The sequence below is a fragment of the Capra hircus genome, chromosome 14 (genome assembly GCF_001704415.2).
Source record: "Capra hircus breed San Clemente chromosome 14, ASM170441v1, whole genome shotgun sequence".
In the NCBI taxonomy this organism is placed as follows: domain Eukaryota; kingdom Metazoa; phylum Chordata; class Mammalia; order Artiodactyla; family Bovidae; genus Capra; species Capra hircus.
In genome coordinates this window covers 50539537-50564272 of record NC_030821.1, presented here as the reverse complement: position 1 = coordinate 50564272, position 24736 = coordinate 50539537, and the positions used below count along the sequence as shown (strand labels likewise).

Sequence of the window (24736 nt, the reverse complement as noted above, 5' to 3'; positions counted from 1 at the left end):
AAAAATGTATCGCTACGATTTATGTCAAAGAGTGTTCTGCCTATGTTTTCCTCTAGGAGTTTTATGTATGCTCAGTTGCTCCCATGGACTGTAGCCTGCCATGCTCCTCTGTCCATGGGATTTTCCAGGTAAGAATACTAGAGTGGGTTGCCATTTCCTCTTCCAGGGGATCTTCCTGACACAGGAATCAAACCCATGTCTCCTGCATTGGCAGGAGGATTCTTTAGCACTGAGCCATCTGGGAAGCCAGGTTTAGGACTTTTATAGTTTCTGGTTTTATATTTAGGTCTTTATCCATTTTGAGTTTATTTTTGCATATGCTGTTAGAGTTCTAATTTCATCCTTTTACACGTAGCTGTCTAGTTTTCCCAGCACCACTTGCTGAAGAGATTGTCTTTCTTCACTGTATATTGTTGCTTCCTTTGTCACAGATTAATTGACCATGAATGCGTGGGCTTATTTTGGGCTCTCTATTCTGTTCCATGATCTATGTATCTGTTTTTGTGCCCGTACCTATTGTTTTTCATTACTGTAGCTTTGTAGAATGGTCTGAAGTCAGGGAGCTCGATTCCTCTAGCTCTGTTCTTTCTCAAGATTTTAACTGTTAATATTCTTGAGGGCAAGAATCATGTCTTTTTATTATTTGTATTGCTTTACCTAGCATACTGCCTTTAGAAATATTGAGTAAATGAATGAATTTATTAATATGATTCAGACTAGAGGATGCTTCTACAAAATTATTATTTTTTCTCTCTTTTGACATTCTTTGGTTTGAGGGTCAAAGTCCTTTAACTGGATATACAGGGAAGTTAATTTTCTGGCTAAAGATCTGAGTTTTAAACTCCACTGTGCCCCATCCCTCCTCCAGTCAGTCACCATGTTTTATCCCTCTATCTTTCCAGTGTCCGCTTTCTCTCCTCTTTGGCACTATCCTAATTTTGACACCCTTCATCTCCCACCTGGACAACACCATGCCCTCTCAGCTAGTCTCTCTGTCACCACTTTAATCCATCCTTTCTACTGCTATCGGAGCCCTTTTCTAAAACACAAATAGATCGTGCTATCCTCTCCAGCACCCCTTCCCCAGTTCTCATTGGCTCCTCATGGATACACCCTCAGCATGGTGTCTAAGCCCAGGCTGACTGAACGTTTTTAGACTCACATTCTCTCCTGCATACCCCACAAGCAGCCCCCGCTCTCGCTCGTCAGTTCCTGCTTCCTCATCCCTCCCATACCTCCTTGCCTTTGTTCCTGTCCTTCAGCCTGGATTTTCCAGCTCCTTTCTTGCAACTTATCAAGGTCCTTCCACACCTGAAGGCTGAGCTTAAAAGCCACTGATCTGCAGCTTTTCCGTCTCACGCTGGTCAGAATTTCTCTTCCCTCTGTAAGGGTGACACTTGTTCCTCTGTTTTTCAGTTTTCACTCAGTCTCATATCACAGCTGTTTGTTTACCTGCCAGTCTCCCTCACTGACCACCAGTTCCCAAGAACAAGAACTGGATAGTATTCCTATTTGCCTGTCGGCCATAGCAGGGACTCAATAATGTTTATTAAGTCAATCTGCCCTACAGCAAGGTCCCTCTTAGTCTATCACATTAAAATTCCACTTGTGTTTTATATTTTAAGGTCAGTTTGATTGTAATTTAAGGTTGTAATAGAAAGTGAGAGATTGAACAAGAGCTGAACAAAGATGTTGTTTTCTAGCTTTCCAGTGTACTCTTAAAATATGTACAAATAAAACCATACCTGAGAATAAGAATATGCTTGAGAATGAGAATAAATTAAAAGGGAATCAATAGTTTTAAATCATATTACTGCTTTTTTTTAAATTTATTTTTTATTTATTTATTTATTTAATTTTAAAATCTTTAATTCTTACATGCATTCCCAAACATGAACCCCCCTCCCACCTCCCTCCCCATAACATCTCTCTGGGTCATCCCCATGCACCAGCCCCGAGCATGCTGTATCCTGCGTCAGACATAGACTGGCGTTTCGATTCTTACATGATAGTATACATGTTAGAATGCCATTCTCCCAAATCATCCCACCCTCTCCCTCTCCCTCTGAGTCCAAGAGTCCGTTATACACATCTGTGTCTTTTTTCCTGTCTTGCATACAGGGTCGTCATTGCCATCTTCCTAAATTCCATATATATGTGTTAGTATACTGTATTGGTGTTTTTCTTTCTGGCTTACTTCACTCTGTATAATCGGCTCCAGTTTCATCCATCTCATCAGAACTGATTCAAATGAATTCTTTTTAATGGCTGAGTAATACTCCATTGTGTATATGTACCACAGCTTTCTTATCCATTCATCTGCTGATGGACATCTAGGTTGTTTCCATGTCCTGGCTATTATAAACAGTGCTGCGATGAACATTGGGGTACATGTGTCTCTTTCAATTCTGAGAGAATTCTGAGAATTCTGTTTCCTCGGTGTGTATGCCCAGCAGTGGGATTGCTGGGTCATAAGGCAGTTCTATTTGCAATTTTTCAAGGAATCTCCACACTGTTCTCCATAGTGGCTGTACTAGTTTGCATTCCCACCAACAGTGTAGGAGGGTTCCCTTTTCTCCACACCCTCTCCAGCATTTATTGCTTGCAGATTTTTGGATTGCAGCCATTCTGACTGGTGTGAAGTGGTACCTCATTGTGGTTTTGATTTGCATTTCTCTAATAATGAGTGATTTTGAGCATGTTTTCATGTGTTTGTTAGCCATCCATATGTCTTCTTTGGAGAAATGTCTATTTAGTTCTTTGGCCCATTTTTTGATTGGGTCGTTTATTTTTCTGGAATTGCGCTGCATAAGTTGCTTGTATATTTTTGAGATTAGTTGTTTGTCAGTTGCTTCATTTGCTATTATTTTCTCCCATTCAGAAGGCTGTCTTTTCGTCTTGCTTATATTTTCCTTTGTTGTGCAGAAGCTTTTAATTTTAATTAGATCCCATTTGTTTATTTTTGCTTTTATTTCCAGAATTCTGGGAGGTGGATCATAGAGGATCCTGCTGTGATTTATGTCTGAGAGTGTTCTGCATATTACTGCTTTGTCTTTGATTGTTGCCCATGTCCTTCTCAGTCTAGGGGTGGTAAATGAAATGGATTAGTGCTATTTTTTGTTGTTGTTATGGAACTTGTTGGAAGCCCATTCTGGGATTTCTCTTTCAGAATTACTTAGTCTAGAATGGTATGCTGGAACCTGATTTTAACTAGATGTGAGTGTAAGAAAATAGATATTGTATCCTAATGGAATATGTCACATTAATTAAAATATTTTTTGCTGATGCACATTTTCTATATACAAATACATTTTTGTAAAATGTTTTGAATCCAAGTAAAACTTTTTCTCTCAATCTCTTTCACAGTCAACACTTCTAGGGTAGCACTGAGAGGGATGATGGGGAAGGCCAGATGGGTAGAGGACCGTGCATTTGGTGTTAGACTTGTTGTTGCTTAGTCATTAAGTCATGTCTGACTCTTTTGTGTCCCCATGGACTGTAGCTCATCAGGCTCCTCTGTCCATGGGATTTTCCAGGCAAGAATACTGGAGTGGGTTGCCATATTCTTCTCCAGGGGATCTTCCTGATGCAGGGATTGAACCCAAGTCTCCTGTGTTGACAGGTGGATTCTTTAGCACTGAGTCACCAGCGAAGCCTGTGTGTGAGATTAGATAGTCTGTGACTTACTACTGTCCACCCCACGTGGTGGGGCAGTGAGTGAGGCAGTGAGGTGTGTTGGTGGAAAAAGTATGATATCACTTCTTTATAGGCCCATGAATTACTGCTTTCTGGCCTCTCTCCTGTGTTTTACTAATAATAACTAGTTATTAGGCTGCAGTCCATGGGGTTGAGAAGAGTCGGGCACGACTGAACGACTTCCCTTTCACTTTTCACTTTCATGCATTGGAGAAGGAAATGGCAACCCACTCCAGCGTTCTTGCCTGGAGAATCCCAGGGACGGGGGAGCCTAGTGGGCTGCCGTCTATGGGGTCACACAGAGTCGGACACGACTGAAGTGACTTAGCTGGCAGCCCACTCCAGTACTCTTGCCTGGAAAATCCCATGGATGGAGGAGCCTGGTAGGCTGCAGTCCATAGGGTCGCTGAGGGTCGGACACGACTGAGCGACTTCCCTTTCACTTTTCACTTTCATGAACTGGAGAAGGAAATGGCAACCCACTCCAGTGTTCTTGCCAGGAGAATCCCAGGGACGGGGGAGCCTTGTGGGCTACCATCTATGGGGTCGCACAGAGTCGGACACGACTGATGTGACTTAGCAGCAGCAGCAGCAGTAAGCTCAATAAACTAACATGAAACAAGATGCAGTGACTTGAATGATAATAGTACATTTGGAACTTGATTTTAGTTGAAATTTTATTTTGTTTTTCAGAAAGGAATCTTATTTTTACTGCTTTAATTTTATTTTTGAGGGGCCAGTGGATATACATGGTTTGCCATGTCAAGCACTCTCATTTCATCTGTCTAGCCATCCATTTCTTTTCCTGAGAAGCAATCACTTCTACTACTTTCTTGTACTGTTCCAGGATTAGGCTTTGCATTTATAAGCAAAAAGCCAGTTAAAATACCCATTTTTGAGGAAAAACCCTCTTTTTAAAACAAATAGTAGTATTCTTTATATATATTAATCTAAAGCCTTATTCTGTTCAACTGGGTGTGTTGATACGTGTAATTCTGGAGATTTTTCCATATCAGTCCATAAAATAGTTGTCTACTTCTGACTATTTCTCTGTATAGTTATAGCCTAACTTTCTTAACTGGTCCTTCATTGGTGGAATTTGATGCTTCTAATCTTTTGTCATGACAAAAGTGTGCCGCAATGAATATCCTTATATATATGTTATTTTCTACACATGTGAATATAGCCATAGAACATATTCCTAAGAGTAAAATTATTTATTCAGTCAAAATGATGTGTATTTTAAAACAATTTTGGTAGACATTGCCAAATACCCTTCCAAAGAAGCTGAACTCATTCACATTCTTAAGAGAAATGTATAATATTGTCTAATTTCCTGTATCCTTCAAATTTTATTTTCTTTCTGTCTTCTAACACATAGAAATGTAAATAGAATTATAAGAATATCAATAGGTCCAAGTTGGATAGTCAGCAAAGATATTTTTATTTAAAGTGTCATTTGAACACAGACAAGTAGAGAAAAATACTTTGAAGAAAATTGGAAACCATTTCCTTGATCTGAGGAAACATTTATTCCAAAATAGCATCCAATAGAGTATCAGCATGTGGTAGGTGTTCAATAAATTTGTTGCATAATTTCTGTGCCTCTACTGAGTTTTTCTAAGTTCTCAATAATAGGATGGGCTTATTTAAGGTCTCATTAGTGGCAACAAGTTCAGTTCAGTTCAGTTCAGTCGCTCAGTTGTGTCCGACTCTTTGTGACCCCATGAATCGCAGCACGCCAGGCCTCCCTATCCATCACCATCTCCCGGAGTTCACCCAGACTCAAGTCCATTGAGTCTGTGGTGCCATCCAGCCATCTCATCCTCGGTTGTCCCCTTCTCCTCCTGCCCCCAATCCCTCCCAGCATCAGAGTCTTTTCCAATGAGTCAACTCTTCACATGAGGTGGCCAAAGTACTGGAGTTTCAGCTTTATCATCATTCCCTCCAAAGTAATCCCAGGGCTGATCTCCTTCAGAATGGACTGGTTGGATCTCCTTACAGTCCAAGGGACTCTCAAGAGTCTTCTCCAACACCACAGTTTAAAAGCATCAATTCTTCGGTGCTCAGCCTTCTTCACAGTCCAACTCTCACATTCATACATGACCACTGGAAAAACCATAGCCTTGATGAGACGGACCTTAGTCGGCAAAGTAATGTCTCTGCTTTTGAATATGCTATCTAGGTTGGTCATAACTTTTCTTCCAAGGAGTAAATGTCTTTTAATTTCATGGCTGCAATCACCATCTGCAGTGATTCTGAAGCCCAAAAAAATAAAGTCTGCCACTGTTTCCACTGTTTCCCCATCTATTTCCCATGAAGCGATGGGACCGGATGCCATGATCTTCGTTTTCTGAATGAGAGCATATATTTAAATGAAGCCTATTTCTGCGATTCTTTTTCAAAATATACATCTTTAAAAAAACCCATGTCACTTGATTGGTTATTTGGCTTATCACTTGCTGGTTATATGGGAGAAGTAAATACAGAATATACATTATTAAAGGCAAATTTATTTCTTAAAGTGAAATTCTAAAATTAAGTTCAGAAAACATTTAAAAGAAGAGAAAAACACTAGTCCTCTAATTTCAGCATTTTGGTGTATTTTCTTCAAGTCTTTTTTCCCTTGTGTTAGTATGTAAATATGTATATATCATACACACATATCTGTCATATGTACACATGGAATCATCACTCTATGTTTATAGAATTGTAATCACAGTGAAAAAGTTAGAATCAGACTCAATATTGTATCATAAGCTTTTTGTTATTTTTATTTTGTTTATTTAAAAAATTTTATTTTTTGGCCGCATTATGAGGCCTGTGGGATCCTAGTTTCCCAACCATGGATCGAACCCTCATCCTTGGCAGTGGAAGCACAGAGTCTCAACCGTTGGACCACTGGGGCATTCCCTTTTTGTTATTTAAAAATAAAAAAGTTTATTTATTTACATTTTGGCTGTGCTGGGTCTTTGTTGCTGTACCAGCTTTTCTCTGGTTGCAGTGAGCCAGGGCTATTTTTCAGTTGCAGCGCACTGGCTTCTCACTGCGATAGCTCCTCAGTGCAGGCTCTAGGGCACACAGGCTTCAGTTGTTGCTACGTGTGGGCTCAGCAGTTGTGGTTTCCAAGCTCTAGAGCACAGGCTCAACAGTTGTGGTATAGGAGCACGTGGAATCTTCCCAGACCAGGGATCGAACCTATGTCTCCTGCATTGGCAGGCAGATTCTTTACCACTGAGCCACCAGGGAAGCCTCTTTTTTTTGGGTTGTTGTTATTTTTAAATGAACTTTTAATCCATTTAAAACTTCACCAAATGGGCATATATTAATGTATTTAATCATTGCCCTGTTGTTCAACAATGGGTTGTTTTCAATCTTTTGTTGTTATAGATCACATTGTGATCAGCATCATCTTCTGTTTCCTTATAATGTGTTTTTAAAATGGAATCCTGAGACCCAAGGGTATGCACAGGTTTAAGGTTCTGCTTTGACTTGCTTCTCTTTCTACTGTTCATGTGTACTGATCTAACCTGTCCCTGAAGGTTCAATTACTCTCGACGTACTGAAGACCCACAAGTCTGTTTGTTCAGACTAGACCCCTTTCAATGCTCCAAGCCTGTATCCAGCTACCTGCTGTACATCTTTCCCTAGATTCCCACAAGCATTTGAGATCCGTTGCCCCAAGCTGGACTCTGATTTTCCACCAAATCCTCACCTCTTGGTAGATGCCAAATCTTGGCAGGTGATACCCCATCCACCAGCCAGACACTCTAACCAGAAATGGACTCATCCTAGGCTGCTCTCTTTTCCCTCTGACTTCATCATCTACATCTCACTGGGGTCCAGTGGGTGCCTGTTTCCTCATTTCTCGTGTGTGTGTTTCCTCTCCATTCTTGCCACTCCCCCCAGGGCGATGGTCCTGCTGTAGTTTTGTGACTGGTCCTCTGTCTGACACTCCTGCTTAACTGACACTCAGAGATCAGTCATTTCCTTCCCAGCTTTAAAAGCTCCCAGAGATCCTTCACTTAAAAGGCCCCCAATTATCCAATGTTGGCCAAACTTTTCCATCCCAATGCTCCGAGGAGGCAAAATCAACATAGCCTATAAGTCCATAACTTCTTTGAAATCTTTGTTTTATGTTCAAAATTTGTGTGACTTGTCTGGTTGACTCAACTATGTATTTGTGTTTGTTCTAACATAAAATAATAATTCCCCTTCTGAAATCTTCAAATAAAATTGATATACCCTGAAGGGGTCCTATGGCTTTTTGGTGACTTTCTCTGGGATGTGTATCTATAAGGATACAACCTCGGTTCAGTTTGAAAGGCACGGTTTCTAGAATAAAATCTATAGAGCCCAGCACAGCCTTGAATCTCAGCATGTCCTTCATGACCTGTACACTGGGACCTTCTCCTGCCTCATCTCTCAACTGTCCTTCTAGGCATCCTGTGCCCTAGCCACCCAGGGCCACATGATGCTCACATCCCAGCCTGTTTATGTTGCACGATGTGCTTAGTTGCTCAGTCATGTCCAAGTCTTTGCTATCCCATGGGCTGTAGCCCTCCAAGCTCCTCTGTCCATGGGGATTCTCCCAGCAAGAATACTGGAGTGGGTTGCCATGCCCTCCTCCAGGGGATCTTCCTAATCCAGGGATCGAACCTAGGTCTCCCGCATTGCAAGCAGATACTTAACTGTGTTGCATATTCTTTTAAATTATTTTTTGCATATTCTTTTTTAAAAAAATTCATACATAGACTTTATTCATGTTTCTGCACAAAACTCTGTAACTTATATTCTCATGAGTTTAAGACTCACATGAAAACAGCTACTTTTTTTTTCCTTTACTCACATTAAGGAATTTGAATTATTTAATGTTTATAAATGATTTAATGGATTGAGAGAGACAGTATTGGCCATGGTTGTTTTTGAAACTGAATTGCTATTGAAATCTAACAAAAACTTCAAATGGAGCAATTTATTACATTCTATACTCTATTTTGACGAAAAACTATTTTATAATTTATATTAATATATAATTGAAAAATCTCATTTATTTTTTCTCAAGAATCTTACAAATTCACTATACTTATGACCTTGTAAAATAACTTCAAATATTGTGAAAGGTAGAAATGAAAACCACAGCTAAGAACTGATGATAATTTTTCATATCATAAATCATAATTTTTATTTTAATAGTGCTAAGATATTAAATCTATTTTTACATGTCATTATATGCCTATTTATTCTTCTCTAGAACATACCTGTTTCCCCTATCTGAATTCCCTTATAACTCTGTCTTTGCTGTGTTTACTTTTGCCCCACAGTTCAGTCTACCTGGTGACAAATATATTTTTAATATTTAAATCTGCTATTATCTCTTCTGTGAAGACTTTCCTGACTTCATCAAATAGCACTGGTTCCTTTTTCCTTTATAGCCTTACTATACAGATCTTCCCAGACTTCAAGGAGGTTACATGCAGATGGCATTAAACCCATCATAGATTGAAAATATTCTAAGTTGCAATGCATTTAATACACCTGAACTACAGGGCATTGTAGCTTACTTAGCCTAGTCCACCTTGAATATGCTCAGAACACTTATATTAGCCTACAGTTGGGTAAAATCATCTAACACAAAGCCTGTTTTATAATAAGTTTTGAAGACCTCATGTAATTTATTGAATAATGTACTGAAAGTGAAAAACTGGTTTTCTGGGTATACAATAGTTGCAAGTGTATCAGTTGTGTGGCTGACCTACCCACTGTCACTGCACAACATCATAGAGCATCATACCATGCATCACTGGCTCGTGAAAACATCAACATTCAAAATTTGAAGTATATCCTTCACTAAATGTGTATTGCTTTCACACCATCGTAAGGGTGAAAAATTGTAAGTTGAACCATCATAAGTTGAGGATCATCTGTATATGTGTATGTCTCTATACCAGTGGTCCCCAACCTCTTTGACACCAGGGACTGGTTTTGTGGAAGATAATTTTTCTATGGACCAGGGTGCAGGGGGTGGTTTTGCGATGATTCAAGCACATTACATTTACTGTGCACTTTATCTCTATTATTACATCAGCCCCACCTTGGATTATCGGGCGTTGGATCGTTGAGATTGGGGACCCCCGCCCCATACTATGCATATCTATAACATTTTGCTCCTTTTTTCTTCTGTCCCTTCCTCCCTCCACCCTTCACTCTTTCTCCTTTGTCATTCTGTTCAAGCTCAAAGATTTTTATACACCATGAGGACAGGGAAACTGTAGGATTCATCTCTACTTGCGGGGTGCCTAACCTAGTGTGGCAAAAAGAATGCCTGTGGTAACCTTTTCTTTTTTGAGTGAATGGAGGAGTGAATGGCATTCTGGATGTGCGATCAAACTGCTTTCTAAAGCCCTCAGAGGTACATGCTTTCCCAATTTTACCATTGTTTCCAGTTAAGGTTATCACATCAAACAATTTGGGGAATAATTTAATGGATCACACAGTATCTTGTTTTACTTTAATACTGTTCTTTGATTACTGGGAGGTTGCCCATTTTATCATATGGCTTTATCTTCATGAATTATGACTGTTTTTAAAATCTCAGCCTCTAGAGTCTTTTTCTTTACCTTTTATGTGGATGCTTAAAATCACTTTTTACTATGTAATGTTTGATTCTGAAGTGTTTATGTAAAAATGATAGTAAAACTTTCTCTGCTTTATTTACTGCAAATATTTTTTTCTCACATAGTTGCTTATCTTTGGTTCCTTAAACAAACACTTAGTTCTTTATATAATAAAGATATGTTAACATTTAGAATTCATTGTGGTGTATGCCATGGTTTTCTATGGGAATAATATTCTTAGGTCAGACTTTTTAAAAATTATATATATATATTTTATTATTTATTTTTAAATTTTATTTTTACTTTATTTTACTTTACAGTACTGTATTGGTTTTGCCACACATTGACATGGATCTGCCATGGGTGTATACGAGCTCCCAATCCTGAATCCCCCTCCCACCTCCCACCCCATATCATCTCTCTGGATCATCCCCGTGCACCAGCCCCAAGCATCCTGTATCCTGTATCGAACATAGACTGGCACTTCGTTTCTACATGATAGTTTCGATGCCATTCTCCCAAATCATCCCACCCTCTCCCTCTCCCTCAGAGCCCAAAAGTCCGTTCTATACATCTGTGTCTCTTTTGCTGTCTTGCATACAGGGTCATCATTGCCATCTTTCTAAATTCCATATATATGTGTCAGTATACTGTATTGGTATTTTTCTTTCTGGCTTACTTCACTCTGTATAATCGGCTCCAGTTTCATCCATCTCATTAGAACTGATTCAAATGTATTCTTTTTAATGGCTGAGTAATACTCTATATTTTAAAAGCAGTGTTTTTAAATGGAAAAGTATTGGGTTGGCCAAAAATTTGTTTGGGTTTTTCTGTGACGTCATATGGAAAAACCCGAACAAAGTTTTTGGCCAACACAATATAATTTGAATCCAAATATCTGTCTTCAACAGGGCTTCCCAGGTGATTCAGTGGTTAAGAATCCACCTTCCAATGCAGGAGAGGCAAGAGATGCAGGTTCGATCCCTGGGTTGGGAGGAACTCCTGGAGTAGGAAATAGTAACCCACTCCAGTATTCTTGCCTGGAAAATTCCATGGACAAAGGAGCCTGGTGGGCTCATGGGGTCAGTTCATGGGGTCACAAAGAGTCAGACACGACTGAGCATGCACACACATCTGCCTTCAGCAATCAATACCTGCCGTCAGCAATCCATTTGATATAGAGAAACAAGAATAATTATCTCCAAAGTTCATTAGGTCATGTCACTTCTCAATTCAAAACTTTCCAGTGATTTTTTTTCCCCATCCCATTCAGAACATCATCCCAAGTCCTTCCTAAGATGCTGGACCTACATCATCTCCCCTCTGTCTGCTTCTCTGATGTTATCTCCTACCCGTCTCTTCTTCCTCCTCCCTCAGTTCCAGGCACGCAGCCCTCATTGCTCTTCCTTAAAAGATGCTCCTGACTCAAAGATTTTACACTGTTGCTCCCTCTACCTGCTTTTCCCCCAGACCTCCGTCACTCTCAAGTCTCATCAGATGAGATCATCTTCCCTCTGTCACCTAAGACAGTTAACCCACCCTCACCCTGTCACTCTATTACTTTCCTGGCATTTGTTTCTTCATAGCATGTATGACACTTGACTTTGTTTATTGCTGTTCTCTCAGTAACTAGCTCAGCAAATCATAGTTACATAAATGAATGAATGAATTTGGTCACTCATCTGATAACCTCTGAAATGACAACTATATAATATATAATTGGTATTTTTTCTTAGGTTGTGAAATACTTACAGCTTAGAAATACTACTGGCCACCATCAAAAAATGAACAAACAGTAAGTGCTGGAGAGGTTGTGGAGAAAAGGGAACCCTCTTGCACTGTTGGTGGGAATGTAAATTGATACAGCCACTATGGAGAACAGTATTGAGGTTCCTTAAAAAAACTAGGAATAAAAATACTACCATCATTAGTATCAGTTATTGCTCTGGTTTAAATATTTGTGGTTCCCCCCTCCCAAGGTCATATGTTGAAATCCTAATGCCCAATGTGATAGTGTTAGGAGGTGAGGCCTTTGGGACATAATAAGGTTATGAGGGTAGGGCACTCATGGATGGATAGTGACCTTATCAAAGAGAACCCAGAGAACTCTCTAGAACCTTCCAGCAAGTGAGAACCCAGAGAGAAGCTGTTACCTATGGACCAGGAAGCCCTCATAAACTATGAATCTGCTAGGAACATGATCCTGCACTTGCCAGCCTTTAGAACTATGAGAAATAAATGTTTGTTTTTTTTGTAAGCCACTTCATCTCTGGTACAGTTGACCCTTGAGCAACACAGGTTTTGAATTGCATGGGTTCACTCATATACAGATTTTTTCAGTAGTAAGTCCATAGCACTGCATGATCCCTGGCTGGTTGAATCCTCTGACGCAGAACCTTTGATGTGGAGGAGCTGCAGATATGCAGGGCAGACTATATGTTGTACCTGGACATTTAGCTGTGTGAAGGGTTGGCACCCCTAATCCCCATGTTGTTCAAGGGTCAACTGTATCAGGCTGTGGCAGCCTGGAGAGACTAAGATAGTTATTTGTGGGAGACACTTAATAACTTCACCTGGACCACTAGGGTTTTGCAGTTCTCTAGGACTTTTTATGGCTGGGGAATGCTGCTGTTTTGTGTAGTTTGGGGAATGCTGTTCTAGAAGACAGTGTGAAGGCACGGTGACTGCCCATGTGCTTCGTGTCATTATTCAGCACATCACAGCTTTTCAGTTATAAAAAGTGGTAGATAAAAAGAATATCATTGTTTTCCTATTTCTGCATGTAAGAATAGCATTCAAAAGAGATTGCTTTAGTAATAGAAAAGTTACTTCAAAAGGAGTTTTCATTAAAAATAAGCATACATACAGAAAGGAAATAGGAATCTGAAAATGAGGCAAATAGCAACATTAGTGACCCAGAAGGAAGCTAGTAATGTAGTAATGCTTATGTAATGTTAAAACCAGTAATGAGGACTCAAAAATTCAAAGCGATTAGATATGTATAAAATTTATGAAAATAAAAAATTACATGACTTGTCAAATGCAAATGGTAACAGCTGGAGGAAAATGATCAGAGAGATGTAGTTTGTTTCTAATGAACTCAGAAATCCAATAATGCTGAAGAGCAGCCAGCATAAGGGAACAAAAATAAGTTGATAAAAACCTTAAAATCTTCACTCTTATGCCCAGCATGGGCTTCCCAGGTGATGCTAGTGGGAAGGAACCTGCTTGCCAATGCTGGACATGTGAGTTTGACCTCTGGGTCGGGAAGATCCCCTGGAGGAGGGCATGGCAACCCACTCCAGTATTCTCTTTGGAGAACCCCAGGTAGCCTGGTGGGCTATAGTCCCTAGGGTTGCAAAGAGTAGGATAATGACTGAAGTGGCTTAGCACACATGCCCAGCACAAGACTAGAAGTCTAAAGATTTAGCAGCATGGGAGGCTTACCTGCTGAAACAAGTACAATAAAATTACTGGACTTAAAAATCAGTGCCAAATGAAAAAGCAGGAGGTCAGTGTCCCAGGAACCAAGGGAGTAATTCTGACATGTCCATTGTGCCTCACTTCATGCTACTTTCTTCACTGATTTTTGAAGATGAGCTGTTCATAAAACGTTTCTTTCTAAACGTTGTAGTGTCATTTTCAAAAGCTTCAACAAAGATATCTGAGCATGATGTGGAAAATATGTTAAAAAATAAACTAAGATATTGTCATCCACCTTCTAATTCCTACATATTTATTCAGAAGAATGATCAGAGAAATAATATATCATTTTGTGTACACTATGCAATCAATATCAAATGTTATTTAATTTGTTGTTACAAAAAACTAATTTTTGGATGTGTCTTGCACAAAGTACATGAAATATAAAATAGGGAGATGAAGTGAGTTTTACATATAATCGGTATCTGGATTAGGAAAAACTGGATTTACAAGTAATTTGCCAAAAGGTAAAATAAAATAGCTCTTTTTAGTGGTAGATTATTGGGAAATGTGTTTGAATTATGAGAGAAGAAAATGAAAGTTTTTTTTACATTTTCCTAAAGTCTTAGAAACAGCAGGATTTGCAGTTTAGCTTTGTGACCTTCTATCCTGGAAAGAAACAGGTGCTCAATACATTTGTTTTGATTTAAAAGTGGATTTATATATGTACCACAACCTCTTTATCCATTCATCTGTCAATGGACATCTAGGTTCCATGCTAGATGTCTATGCTTCCATGTCCTGGCCATTGTAAATAGCTGCAATGAACACTGAAATACATGTGTCCTTTTAAATTATGGTTTTCTCAGGGTATATGCCCAGTAATGGAATTGCTAGGTATATATATGTGTGTGTGTGTGTGTATAATGTAATATTACTCAACCATACAAAGTAATGAATGTGAGTCAGTTGTAGGGAGGTAGATGAAACCAGAGTCTGTTATACAGAGTGAAGTAAGTCAGAAAGTGAAAAACAAATGTATATTAATGTACATATGGAATCTAGAAAAATGGTACTGATGAGCCTGTTTTTAGGACAGGAATAGAGATGCAGACATAAAGAACAGACTTGTGGACACAACGGGGGAGGGAGGGGGTGGCAGAACTGCGAGAGCAGCACTGACACACATGCACCACCATGTGTAAAACAGGTAGTTAGTGGGAAGCTGCTGTATGACCCAGGGAGCCCAACCCAGTGCTCTGTGACAACGTAGAGGGGTGCGATGGTGGTGGGTGGGAGGGAGGCTCCAGAGGGAGTTTCATTTCAGTTCAGCCGCTCAGTCGTGTCCAACTTTTTGCAACCCCATGGACTGTAGCATGCCAGGCTTCCCTGTCCATCACCGACTCCCAGAGCTTGCTCAAACTTATGTCCTTTGAGTTGGTGATGCCATCCAACCATCTCATCCTCTGTCGTCCCCTTCTCCTCCTGCCTTCAATCTTTCCCAGAATCAGGGTCTTTTCCAATGAGTCAGTTCTTTGCGACCCCATCATCAGGTGGCCAAAGTATTGGAGCTTCAGTTTCAGCATTAGTCCTTCCAATGAATATTCAGGACTGATCTCCTTTAGGATGGACTGGTTGGATCTCCTTGCAGTCCAAGGGACTCTCAAGAGTCTTCTCCAACACCACAGTTCAAAAGCATCAATTCTTCAGTGTTCAGCTTTCTTTTTACTCCAACTCTCACATCCATACAGGACTACTGGAAAAACCATAGCTTTGGCTAGATGGACCTTTGTTGGCAAACTGCTGTCTCTGCTTTTTAGTATGATATCTAGGATGGTCATAGCTTTTTTTCCAAGGAGCAAGTGTCCTTCAATTTCATGGCTGCAGTCACCATCTACAGTGATTTTGGAGCCCAAGAAAATAAAGTCTCTCACTGTTTCTATTGTTTCCCTATCTATTTGCCATGAAGTGATGGGACCGGATGCCATGACCTTAGTGTTTTGAATGTTGAGTTTTAAGCCACCTTTTTCGCTCTCTTCTTTCACTTTCATCAAGAGGCTTTTTAGTTCCTCTTCACTTTCTGCCATAAGAGTGGTGTCATCTGCATATCTGAGGTTATTGATACTTCTCCTGGCAATCTTGATTCCAGCTTGTGCTTCATCCAACGCAGCATGTCACATGGTGTACTCTGTATATAAGTTAAATAAGCAGGGTGACAATATACAGCCTTGATGTACTCCTTTCCCAATGTGGTGGCTCAGAGGATAAAATATCTGCCCACCATGTGGGAGACCCAGGTTCGATCCCTGGGTTGGGAAGATCTACTGGAGAAGGAAATGGCAACCCACTCCAGTATTCTTGCCTGGAGAATCCCATGGACAGAGGAGTCTGGCGGGCTACAGTCCACGGGGTCGCAAAGAGTCGGACACAACTGAGCGAGTTCACTTTTTTTCACTTAAACTTTCCCAATTTGGAACCAGTCTGTTGTTCCATGACTGGTTCTAACTGTTGCTTCTTGACCTGCATACAGATTTCTCAGGAGGCAGGTAAGGTGGTCTGGTATTTCCATCTCTTGAAGAATTTCCCACAATTTGCTGTGATCTACACAGTCAAAGGCTTCGGCATAATCAATAAAGCAGAAATAGATGTTTTTCTGGAACTCTCTTGCTGTTTCGATGATCCAACAAATGTTGGCAATTTGATCTCTGGTTCCTTTGCCTTTTCTAAATCCAGATTGAACATCTGGAAGTTCATGGCTCACACACTGTTGAAGCCTGGCTTGGGGAATATTGAGTGTTACTTTGCTAGCGTGTGAGATGAGTGTAGTTGTATGGTAGTTTGACATTCTTTGGCACTGCCTTTCTATGGGATTGGAATGAAAACTGACCACTTCTGTCCTGTGGCCACTGCTGAGTTTTCCAAATTTGCTGGCATATTGAGTGCAGCACTTTCACAGCATCATCTTTCAGGATCTGAAATAGCTCAACTGGAATTCTATCACCTCCACTAGCTTTGTTCATAGTGGTGTTTCCTAAGGTCCCCTTGACTTTGCATTCCAGGATGTCTGGCTCTAGGTGAATGATCACACCATCATGGTTATCTGGGTCATGAAGATCTTTTTTGTATAGTTCTTCTGTGTATTCTTGCCACCTCTTCTTAATATCTTCTGTTTCTGTTAGGTCCATACCATTTCTGTCCTTTATTGTGCCTATCTTTGCATGAAATGTTCCCTTGGTATCTCTAATTTACTTGAAGAGATCGCTAGTCTTTTCCATTCTATTGTTTTCCTCTATTTCTTTCCACTGATCACTGAGGAAGGCTTTTTTATCGCTCCTTGCTGTTCTTTGGAACTTGGCATTCAAATGGGTGTATCTTTCCTTTTCTCCTTTGCCTTTAGCTTCTCTCCTTTTCTCAGCTACTTGTAAGGCCTCCTCAGACAACCATTTTGCCTTTTTGCATTTTTTTGGGGAGTGTGTGGTTTTGATCACTGCCTCCTATACAATATCACGAGCCTCTGGCCATAGTTCTTCAGGCACTCGGTCAGATGTAATCCCTTGAATCTATTTGTCACTTCTACTGTATAATTGCAAGGGATTTGATTTAGGTCATTCTGAATGATTTAGTGAATGAATGGTCTAATATCCCCAGAGGGAGGGGATATATATATGTGTGTGTGTGTGTATGACTGATTAGCATTATTGTATAGCAGAAACCAACACAACATTGTTAAGTGATTATCCTCCAGTTTTAAAAATCAATTGGATTTACCTAGACAGTGCTAGTGGTAAAGAACCTGACTGCCAATACAGTATTCTTGCCTGGAGAATCCCATGGACACCGGTGCCTGGCAGGCTATAGTCCCTAAGGTCGCAAAGAGTCAGGTATGAATGAAGCGACTTAGCACATAGCACACAGAACATATTAGAATCACCATTAACAGAAGTGGCTGGAATCTCAAGGGTCTAGTTTGATCAGCTAGTTGACATTTAATCCATCACTCTTCACTCAGAATTATCCAACTCTTGTCTGTACATCTCTGATGATGTAAATTCACTTGCACTCCTATTGTGTGTTCCATGCCTCTGGAACATTCGATGTGGAATAGTCTCTCCCTGAGCTTACCTGGAGGGCAGACTCAGCACTTGCTCAAAGCCCCAAACAGCAGACCCAGTTCCGCAAAGCCTTAGTAAGTGAAGTAGATGGTGCTGAATTTGAACAATGGTGGTGGTTATGGAATACATACTGAAGACAATTTACATACTTCACAGCAAAATTTAATTAAAATTCTCATTAGATAACTTGGCATTCCAAACCCCTTTCTAGATATCCTAGCAACATTGCCTCTCTTTTCTTTCCCTCTCCTTGCCCCAGTCCTTTGAAGTTTCCTATGTCTTGGTAGCAGTGCAACCCGGGTTCTCAGCTAGAACAGCTCTCTAAAAACTAAAGCCCTTCAGCTGCAGAAATTCTCAGAAAGCCACCCAGTGACCTTCTCTTGAACTTTCACAGCCATTGGCTGAGAACAGCCACTAAGTGGCAGTTTCCCTTTTCATCTCAGGTGATCTGTCAAAATATTTGCTCCGTCAAAACATACCCCTCTTATTTTGATAGAATGAGGGGTTGTTGGGAGGAGAAGGGCATATGTGGAGAGGTGCATATGTGATTGGGCTCCTACAAAACGTGGTTTTCTCCATATGACATGTAATTTACAATATTAGGTAATGGAGTCTGCTAAAAAGAGTAGATATGTTTTAGTAAGTGCCTAATTTCATCCTAAATGATAATTAAAATTCTTTAACAGTTTAACAGTTTTATTGAGCTATAATTACATCCCATAAAATCCACTCTTTTTAAGTATACAGTTAAATGAATTTTAGTATATTCATGATCATTACCACTATCTAATTAAAAAACATTTTCATCATCTCCCCCCAAAAACCCTTACCCATTACAGTCACTACCCCCTCTCTGTCACTCTTGGCAACCAATTATCTACTCTCTGTCTGTGGGTTTGCCTATTCTGGACATTTATATATATATAAATGGAATCATACAATATTTGTTGTTTTGTAACTAGTTTATTTCATGTAGCATTCATGTATGAGTTATTTTATGGATGTGTGTTTTCATTTCTCATGGGTATATACCTAGGAGCAGAGTTGCTAGGTCATATGGCTACTCTGTGTTTAACTTTTGAGAAACTATTAAAACGTTTTTTCCAAAGTGGCCACATCATTTACATTCCCACCATCAAGTATTGAGCGTTCCAGTTTTACCCTCACTAATACTTGCTATGCTTATTTTTTTATTATAGCCATCTTAAAAAAAATGAAGTATATTTGCTTAACAATGTTGTATTAGTTTCTGGTATACAACAACGTGAATGTATGAATACATATATACTGCAAGGCAGCCATATGTATACATATATTCCTTCCTTCCCTCCCATACCCCCATCCCGCCCCTCTACGTTATCACAGAGCACCAAGCTGAGCTCCCTGCGCTGTATAGCAGCTTCCCACTAGTTATCTGTTTCACACATAGTAGTGACTGACACTTATGACAGACTCTAGGTCCATCCACATCACTACAAATCACTCAATTTCATTCCTTTTTATGGCTGAGTAATATTCTATCACACACACACACACACACACACACATACACATACACATATATATATCAGTTCAGTTCAGTCACTCAGCCGTGTCCAGCTCTTTGTGACCCCATGAATCGCAGCATGCCAGGCCTCCCTGTCCATCACCAACTCCTGGAGGTCACCCAAACTCATGTCCATCGAGTTGGTGATGCCATTCAGCCATCTCATCCTCTGTCGTCCCCTTCTTCTTCTGCCCCCAATCCCTCCCAGCATCAGAGTCTTTTCCAATGAGTCAACTCTTCACATGAGGTGGCCAAAGTATTGGAGTTTCAGCCTCAGCAACAGTCCTTCCAGTGAACACCCAGGACTGATCTCCTTTAGGATGGACTGGTTGGATCTCCTTGCAGCCCAAGGGACTCTCAAGAGTTTTCTCCAACACCACAGTTCAAAAGCATCAATTCTTTGGCGCTCAGCTTTCTTCACAGTCCAATTCTCACATCCATACATGACTACTGGAAATACCATAACCTTGACTAGACAGTTGGTTGGCAAAGTAACGTCTCTGCTTTTGAATATGCTGTCTAGGTTGGTCATAACTTTCCTTCCAAGGAGTAAGCGTCTTTTAATTTCACGGCTGCAATCACCATCTGCAGTGATTTTGGAGCCCCCCAAAATAAAGTCTGACACTGTTTCCACTGATTCCCCAACTATTTGCCATGAAGTGATGGGACCAGATGCCATGATCTTTGTTTTCTGAATGTTGAGCTTTAGGCCAACTTTTTCACTCTCCTCTTTCACTTTCATCAAGAGGCTTTTTAGTTCCTCTTCACTTTCTGCCATAAGGGTGGTGTCATCTGCATATCTAAGGTTATTGATATTTCTCCCGGCAATCTTGATTCCAGCTTGTGCTTCTTCCAACCCAGCATTTCTCATGATATACTCTGCATAGAAGTTAAATAAGCAGGGTGACAATATACAGCCTTGACATACTCCTTTTCCTATTTGGAACCAGTCTATTGTCCCATGTCCAGTTCTAACTGTTGCTTCCTAACCTGCCATATAGGTTTTTCAAGAGGCAGGTCAGGTGGTCTGGTATTCCCATCTCTTTTAGAATTTTCCACACACACATGCATATTTATATCAAAAATCTTCTTTATCCATTGACCTGTTGACTGGGTACATGTGTCTTTTTGAACTATGATATTTTCAAGGTAAATGCCCAGAAATGGGATTTCTGGGTCATATGATAGTTCTGTTTTTAGCTTTCTAAGGAACCTCTGTACTGTTCTCCATGGGTGCTAAGTCGCTTCAGTTGTGTCCAACTCTTTGCGACCCCATGGACTGTAGCCCGCCAAGCTCCTCTGCCCATGGGATTCTTTAGGCAAGAATACTGGAGTGGGTTGCCATTCCCTTCTCCACTGTTCTCCATAGTGGCTGTATCAATTTACATTCCCACCAACAGTACATGAAGGTTCCCTTTTCTCCACACCCTCTCCAGCATTTATTATTTGTAGATTTTTTGATGATGGCCATTGTGATTGGTGTGAGGTGATACCTCATTGTAGTTTTAATTTGCATTTCTCTACTGATTAGTGATGTTGAGCATATATTCATGTGTTTGTTGGCTACCTGTATGTCTTTCTGGAGAAGTATCTGTTTAGGTCTTCTACCCATTTTTTGATTGGTTTTTTTTTTTTTTTTTTGGTGTTTTGATATTAAGCTGTAAGAGCTGCTTGTATATTTTGGAGATTAATCCTTTTTCAGTTGCTTCATTTTATAATATTTTCTCCCATTTTGAGGGTTGTTTAGCCATTTTAATGGGTCCTCATGGCTAATGATGTTGAGCATTTTTTTATGTGCTTATTCCAATTTGTATATCTTCTTTGGAGAACTGTCTGTTCAGATCATTTGTGTGTTTAAAATCGGGTCATCTTTTTATTGTTGACTTGTAAGAGTTCTTTTAATATTCTGAGTTCCTAATCAGATATATGATTTGCAAACATGTTCTCCCATCTGTAGATTGTCCTAATAGTAATTTACATTTAGGCAACACTTGAATTATTCACAGATTAAAGCTTAGTATGGGATTCATCCAAACCCTTTGGTTTTCTCCTGGATTTATTGCAATTTGAAAAATTATGTACTCACAGTATTCTCTAGAAAAGAGTGCATAGAGGAAGGAAAAAACAACAACACAATGTCTAAGAGAGTGTATGTGCTCAATTAACTTTGGCAAATGAATGAATGAAATTTATTCTTCGTTCCTACACTACTCTGCCTTGTTAAGTCCCTCTGCTGGACTTTCAGAAGAGTGATATTTATTTTATAGCCTGAGAGCCCCTTGAGGGGGGGGCTCTAAAGTATTCGAAGTGTAAGTATTAGTCACTCAGTCATGTCTGACTCTTTGCCACACATGGACTCCTCTGTGCATGAAATTCTCCAGGCTAGAATACTGGAATGGGTAGCCATTCCCTTCTCCAGGGGATCTTCCTGATCCAGGGATTGAACCTGGCTCTCCTGTATTGCAGGATTTTTTACCATTTGAGCCACCAGGGAAGCCCAAGTACTGGACAGGTATACCTATTTCCATGTATATGCTCTAAGCTGTCTTTTCCACATTGTATTTAGACTGTTCTATGCATGTCTACAGATTTTTTTCATGATAAAACCACAGTTTCATGTTCTCCTCTTTAAGTCTGAGACTCAGTAATTTGAGAGAAAGAAATACTGGTTTTTGTCAGTTCAGTGCTGACTCGATAGTGTTTTCACTGGTCCTGGGCTTTTCTATATCAATAATATTACAGATACATATTTGGAGGTTCACTTAGGGATTTGATTTCATGTACTACGATGCCCTTGATCTACGAGTGTTTCCCTCAGTGAAGGAGATGGATTAGATGCTGTGAGGGAGAAAGCTGCATCTGCCTGCGGTTCAGATCAGCTGAATCCACTCAGGAGACCTTGGTGGGGAGGAAGGCCCAGCCACATCTGCATTCCTGCGTCACCTACAAAGGTCCATCAGGGTCATTTTGCCACTGACATTTGACAAAATCCCCTGCACATCGTGAGTGCCAACTCATGGAAAGAATCAGAATGATTCAAACATGGGGAGAATCAAAGGAATTCCAGCCGGGACTGTAGTTTGGAACAAAGAAATCAGAGAAGGTACATGGCTGAAGGAAGCAGGCTGGAGAAAGGAGGAAGCACAGGGAAGCGAGCCGCTTCTTTGTAACTGGATATAAACAAGAGTCTAGCTTTACCCTGCAGAGCTGGCTCGCCTGCTAGTGTGACTTGACTCAGTTACTATCCTGGATGCTCACTCAGGACATGCCTATGGATGCGGGCACCTGGCAGCTACTGAAACAGCACACGTAGTTATGAGCTTGCAAAAAGTTCCCATCTGAGAGATGGAAAAAAGGGAATTTTTAAAAGTTAGTGATCTCAGGGAGTTAATATGAACAAGTTTGCTTTCTCAGTCCTGGTTGAAGGAAAAAAAATTTTAAATCTAAATAGCCATCAATAGTTATCACTTTATAGTATTTTTTAAAAGATTTTTTTTTGGTGTCTTTATTGAATTCGTTACAATATTGCTTCTGTTTCATGTCTGTTTTTTGGCTGTGAGGCATATGGGTCTTAGCTCCCTGACCAGGGATTGAACACATATTGGAAGGCAAAGTCTTAAGCACTGGATTACCAGAGAAGTCCCCACTGTACAGTATTTATGTAATACTTTTCTTTCTCTCATAAGTGCAAATACTTTACAGCTTATCTCATGGCTCATCACCACAACACTCCCCTGAAGGAAAGAGGTAGTTTTACAAACAACTGACCTGAGGCTCAGAGGTGAACTGAGTGTTCTGGAAGGTGGGGAAGAATGGTTGGGTCACTGAGATGTAGACCCCTGTTTGAAGCTAGGACCGAATCATCATTAAACGTATGTTAAGTCCTTTAATTCCTTTAAGAACCTAATGAGGTGGGTATTATTATTATTACTAATTTGGTAGATTGGAGAAAATCACCCAAATCAGTCTGCTAACGATAGTAGAATGAAACCGTGAAAGTGAAGTGCAAGTGTTGAGTCACTCAGTCTATCGACTCTTTGCAGCCCCATGGACTGTAGCCGCCAGGCTCCTCTGTCTGTGGGATTTCCCAGGCAAGAATACTGGAGTGGATAGCCATTCCCTTCTCCAGGGGATCTTCCTGACCCAGGGGTCAAACTCGGGTCTCCTGCATTGCAGGCAGATTCTTTACCGCCTGAGCCACCAGGGAAGCCATCTCTCTGTGATATCCTAAACCATTTTCTTTCTGCTTTGCCATATTCTGGTTTGCCAGTTCTAATGGATTAAAGAATGTTCTGTGGAAGGAGTCTCAAGCACACCCAGTTATCCTGCCTGCTGCTGGTGGGGATGGGAGGAGTGGCATCTGGTACCGAACCAAAGCCTCACAGAAGGAAGGACTGTGATGAGCTTCATTTCTAAGAGACTCTCGTGAGACATACTATTGCACAACGCTCTGGTCTGTATTTGGAAGGACTCTTTGAAAGGGTAGCTCTTTACAACTCCATGTGGCTTACACTTGTTTCCCTCCCCGCTGTTGCCAACTAGCATACCTAGCAAAGTAAACCAGAATATGTCGCTTGCCCCCAAATATGCCTCTTTGACATAAACATTAATTTGAGTCCAAGGCAATTGAGCAGCAGCAAATGCAGGAGAAGTTCTGTTCACCTTCCGCTTTTCTGCCTAAAGACAGGATATAAATTCTCCTACTGGAGACAGACCTTTAGCCCAGAGACAGCGCCAGAGGAATCTGCAAACAAGCCTTCCTGCTTGAGTTTCTTCTCATATAATTATTTCCCACAGTTGGCAGCCCTTGGAAACTTAAAACTGTTTTCCTTTGTCCTATTGTTTCTCTACAAGTTTATTGCTCTTCTTTGAAGACTCTGTATAAGTTGGTGTTCTAAGTTGCCACTTGGAGTTACTTTTCATGAACTTTCTCCCATGTATCCTGTGCAGAGCCCGGAGTTACTTTTCATGAACTTTCTCCCATGTATCCTGTGCAGAGCCCATTAATAAACTGTTTTTCCTTGTTAATCTGTTTTTCTGTTTAAGAGCCCCAGCTGAAAACCCAAGATGGGATGAGGTCAAGTTTTGCCTCTTCTACGCTAGCTGTGGCTAATTTTCTGTTTCTCTCTTTTGCTATCTGCCTGTTTCTTTATTTTGCCACAAGAGTTTCCTTTCTTAAAATGACATCCTCTGGTTATTTAAAAGGTTACTGTCATGAAACATGGAATGTATTGGAAATATATTCACAAAATGAATGCCTAATCAGTGTATGATTGGCAGGTTGGTAGATTCTAGACAAGGATTTGGCAGCTGTGATCACCATAGACAGATGAAGACAGGGT

General features: G+C 40.4%; 1 protein-coding gene across 1 annotated transcript in view; it reads right to left on the bottom strand.

Annotated features, from left to right (window-relative positions):
• Positions 1–24736, bottom strand: part of CPA6 (carboxypeptidase A6) — a 299402-nt gene that overhangs the window by 25318 nt on the left and 249348 nt on the right. The gene's annotated exons all lie outside the window — the stretch shown is intronic.